The following is a 5532-nucleotide window of genomic DNA, read 5'->3' on the forward strand; positions in this document are numbered from 1 at the left end:
GTGTGATCAGTTACCATTAAGGATTGGTAACTACTTGTTTCCCTCAGACCTAATAGTATTGGAATCACAAGGATTCCATGTGATATTAGGCATGGATTGGTTATCGAAGTATGGAGGGAACATTGACTGCGCCAGTAAGTCGATCTTACTCATCACCCCAGAAGGAAGAAGGATCAAGTATGTATCTCGGCATGTGCCGAATAGGACTCAAGTAAATTCCTTATCAGGAGTTGTACAGGAGGAAGTACCAGTGGTGAAGGATTTTCTGGATGTATTTCCAGAAGAGTTGCCAGGCATGCCACCGGATAGAGACATTGAGTTTTTTATTGAGCTTTTGCCAGGCACAGGGCCAATATCTAAGAGACCGTACAGAATGCCCGCAAAGGATTTGGAGGAAATTAAGAAGCAGATTAAGGAGTTACTGGATAAAGGTTATATCCGCCCAAGTTCGTCACCTTGGGGATCCCCAGTACTTCTAGTGGAGAAGAAGGATGGATCGTTGAGGATGGTTGTTGATTATCGAGGATTGAGTGAAGTGATGATCAAGAACAAGTATCCACTGCCGATGATCAATGATTTGTTTGACAAGCTGCAAGGAGCAAAGGTTTTTTCCAAGATCGATTTGCGATCAGGGTATCACCAGCTGAAGATTCGAGAGCAGGAATACCTAAGATAGCTTTTACAACGAGGTACGGGCTATATGAGTATACCGTTATGTCATTTGGTCTGACTAACGCACCTGCCTATTTTATGAACATGATGAACAAAGTGTTTATGGAGTTTTTGGATAAGTTCGTTGGTTCATTGATGACATTCTGGTCTACTCGAAGAACGAAGAGGAACATAAGGAGCATTTGCGTTTGGTACTTGGTAAGCTTAGAGAACATCAGCTATACGCCAAGTTCAGCAAGTGTGAGTTTTGGTTGAAGGAAGTTGGATTCCTTGGACATGCTATATTCGGAGAGGGAATAGCAGTAGACTCCACCAAAGTTGTCACTGTGACAAATTGGGAGTCACCCATGTCTGTTGGAGAGATTCGGAGTTTTCTTGGACTCGCCGGATATTACCGGAGGTTCATTGAGAATTTCTCAAAGATTGCAAAGCCCATGACGGAGTTGTTGAAGAAGGAGACCAAATTCAATTGGACTGAGGAATGTGAGGCCAGTTTTCAGGAGTTGAAGAGACGCTTGGTTACATCACCAGTGTTGATTCTGCCAGATCAACGCAAAGATTATGAAGTGTATTGTGACGCTTCTCGTCGAGGACTTGGAGCCGTACTTATGCAGGAAGGAAGAGTTGTTTCATATGCCTCACGACAGCTTAAACCCCATGAGTTAAATTATGCTACGCATGATTTGGAGTTAGTAGCCGTAGTGCATGCGTTGAAGACATGGAGACATTTTCTCATCGGAAATCATTGTGAGGTATACACGGATCACAAGAGTTTGAAGTATATCTTCATGCAGAAGGAGTTGAATCTCAGGCAGAGGAGATGGTTAGAGCTAATAAAGGATTATGATATGAGGTTACATTATCATCCTGGAAAGGCTAACGTAGTAGCTGATGCGTTGAGCCGAAAAAGTCATGTTAACACACTCATGACCGGAGAGTTACCCAAGGAGTTAGCAGAAGACCTTCGCGAGCTATGTTTGGAGATAGTTCCAAGAGGTTATGTAGCAGCTTTGGAGATTCAGTCTACCTTGATGGATAAGATCAGAGAAGCTCAGAGGACGGACAAGGAGATTGCCGAGATAAAGGAAAGGATGAGTAGAGGAAAGGCTAAAGGATTTTGTGAGGATGAGCATGATAACTTATGGTTTGAGGACCGCGTATATGTGCCAAATGATCAAGAGATCAGGAGGTTGGTTCTGCAAGAGGCCCAGGATTCGCCATATTCGATTCACCCAGGAAATACCAAGATGTATCTGGATTTGAAGGATAGTTTCTGGTGGACCGGAATGAAGAAGGATATTGCAGAGTATGTAGCAGTTTGTGATGTATGTCAGAGAGTGAAGGCAGAGCATCAGAAGCCAGCAGGATTGCTACAACCATTGCCGATACCCGAATGGAAGTGGGTTAAACTAGGCATGGACTTTATCACAGGATTACCCAGGACTCGTTCAGGCTATGACTCGATATGGGTTGTAGTCGATCGTTCGACGAAGGTAGCCCATTTCATCCCAGTAAAGACCACTTACACCAGTGCTAAGTTGGCAAAGATATACATGACCAGGATCGTATGTCTGCATGGAGTTCCGAGGACCATTGTATCAGATAGAGGAACCCATTTTACCTCAAAGTTTTGGAATCAATTGCATGAAACTTTGGGAACCAGGCTAGAATTCAGTACAGCTTTTCACCCGCAGACCGATGGACAGACTGAAAGAGTCAATCAGATTCTGGAGGACATGTTGAGAGCTTGTGCACTAGACTATGGATCTAGTTGGGATGAAAATTTGCCATACGCAGAGTTCTCTTACAACAACAGCTATCAAGCCAGTTTGAAGATGGCCCCTTTCGAAGCACTGTACGGAAGGAGGTGCAGAACACCGTTGTTGTGGGACGAAGTTGGAGATCGACAGTTGTTTGGACCAGATTTGATTAAAGAGTCTGAAGAGAAGGTTAAGCTGATTCGCGATAGACTCAAGGTAGCCCAGTCCAGGCAGAAGAGCTATGCGGATTCTAAACGCAAGGAGACAGTTTACGAAGTCGGAGACAGAGTGTATCTTCGTGTATCCTCACTTCGAGGAGTGAAGCGCTTTGGAGTTAAGGGAAAGTTAGCACCACGTTTTGTGGGACCATACAGAGTTTTGGAACGTATGGGAGAAGTTGCCTACAAGTTGGAATTACCCAAAGGATTGTCTGGAGTTCACGATGTGTTCCATGTTTCTCAGTTGAAGAAGTGCCACGCAGAGATGGCTGATATTCCTCTGAGAGATACAGTGCCGCTGGAAGCGATACGGTTGGATAGTGACTTGACATATGAGGAGAAACCAGTCAAGATACCCGAGTTTGCCAGCCGAGTTACACGCAACAAAGTAATCAAGTTCTTCAAAGTTCAGTGGAGTCACCATACCGAAAATGAAGCCACCTGGGAACGAGAGGAAGACCTGCGGAAGGATCACTCTCACCTATTTTCAAGCCAACCCGAATCTCGAGGGCGAGATTCATCTTAAGGGGGGTAGGTTTGTAACATCCCAAATTTTCAATTTGGAATGTTATACATTAAATCATCATTGCATATCATATTCTATTGCATTTTGGTTGATCCTAGAAATTCTACGCAACTCAAGGACCCATGGAGAGAGTTGGGGATTTCGTTCTTTTCATATTCGAGTTTTTCTCGAATTTTGAAAAGAGGATCTTTGATTTTAATTATTTTTATCTGAAATAATTCTTTTATTAAAAATAAAAGAGAGAGGATAAAATGACTTCCTGAAAATAAAGAAATATCGGAGATTTAATATTAAAATCAAATAAGATTTTTATTCGGAATTTTATCGCTATTTTATTTGAATTAGGAAAATATGCATTTTTAAAAATTGCATTTTAGGCCCAAATAAATGTTCACCTTGTCCGGCCTATTTTTCGAGGACGGGAAAAATTTATTTCGGTATTTTCGGAGTCCGTTTAGTATTTATTTTCTTTCTTTTTCTGCATGTCAGAATTATTTAAAAAAAGTCAAACCGGCTTCGGGCCGTACCCGGCCAGGGGACCTCGGGCCGGCCCCTTTATAAGCCGCCGCCCGCACCCCGCAGCCCAACCAGCCCCGCCGCCGCCCGAAACCCTAGCCCGCCCGATCCGCCGCCGCCCGCACTGCCCGCCCCGCCGCACGCCGCTACCCCGCGCCGCCCCGCCGCCCATCGCCGCCAACCACCGCCGCCGGAGCCGCCGCGCTACCGCCCGCCGGAGTTCGAGGTAGCCACCAGTTTTTTAAAAAACCGATCGGTTTTATTTCGTAAACCCTAGTTTTCGTTTTTTTAGATCGGTTCGGTTTATTTTTATTGGTTTAGTTATTTAGCGAACGCCCGTTCGTTCGTTCGTTTTAACGAACGGTTTTCACCGTTTAACCGCAGACAGCGAACGTTCATTCGTTAGCCTGTTCGTTAGTTTTTCTTTTTCTCGGATTTTCCGCGATTATTTTCGATCGCGATTTCTGATCCGATTTTCGTTCTACTATAACTTTTCGCTCGTTTATCGGAATCAGGCGATTCAAGCGCCTAGAGTTTCGTCTCGGCACCCTCTTTCTGTTTAACCAACTTAAACAAGTTTTTGCTACTTTAAAATTTGACTTTAGTCCAGATTAGTAAACGAAGCTTGTTTCTTTCGCCGTTTGAGTTTTGTTGCTTCGTTTGATTTGATTCTTTTTGCAAACCGGAGTTCTTAAGTTGAACTTTCTGGTTAGATATCTTATTTGAGTTTTACCTGTGCCCTTGCTTGTTTGCTTATTGTATGCTTGTTTGTTTGCGATAGAGTACCCGGAGTGCGAAGCGTGCTTCTACGAGTCTCTAGGTTTCACGGATCATCAGCAAGGCAAGTAACACTTTGATCATACCTCTTTACTACCCAGTTTTATTGCATTAGATCAATCCTGAAACAATTGCATGGTTAGGATCTGAATTAATTTGTGGGTTGGGAAGTAGCTGAGGTAGTACCTATTCACATGTTTATTATCAAACCCTGGGAGTTACTTCTACGTTATGCTTATATTGCTATGCTATGCTCGTAGACGTGGATTGGGTTTGAGTGTATTCATGGCAGATGTGAGATTTTTACTTAATAGTTAAACTTAAGGTGGCAACTTAAATACACATCTGGGTGGATTGAGGCACCTGGGGTATCCAGTGATTGCCTGTATTTTTGGAAATTCCGGGGTACCGTGTGATTCTTCTATGGACCACCACCCAGGCTCAAAGGGATCATGAGATTATTCATACTAGAAATTTCCGTGTGCAGCCACAAGCTATTATGGGCTCTAGCATAGTTGATTAAGTCGTGTGAACTCTTACAGTGGTAGACTAGCAGATGTAGGGGATGTAGGTGGTACGGTCTACCCATCGTAAGGTGCTAACGCTTCTGAAAGACTATGTCTCGGTCATCCGTGTCTCAAACATCATGTAGTGCGAGAAATCAAATGGAGGAGATCGAGTCTTGTGGGGAAAAGTGCGCAAACCTCTGCAGAGTGTACAAACTAATCATGGTTAGCCGTGTCCCCGGTTATGGACATCTTGAGTATCTGGTTCTTGGATTATCATGTGGATCTCATCACTCTTAATATAATTTGATTGGGTTTAATGATGATGCTTAATTGGGATTGAGTTGGGTGAACCTTCTCAATGTTTAACAACCACCATGATAGTTAAATAAAAATTTATTCCTTTGTTGTAGGAAAAAATTGGCTTTTCGCAAAACATATTAACCATACAGCCTCCACCAGCCATATATGCATGTAGTGATAGCATTATTCTGTTCATTACTCTCTTGTGTTACATTGCCAGCATATTCCATGTGCTAACCCGTTTCCGGGCTGCA

This window comes from Aegilops tauschii, chromosome 6 (genome assembly GCF_002575655.3).
Source record: "Aegilops tauschii subsp. strangulata cultivar AL8/78 chromosome 6, Aet v6.0, whole genome shotgun sequence".
Classification (NCBI taxonomy): Eukaryota; Viridiplantae; Streptophyta; class Magnoliopsida; order Poales; family Poaceae; genus Aegilops; species Aegilops tauschii.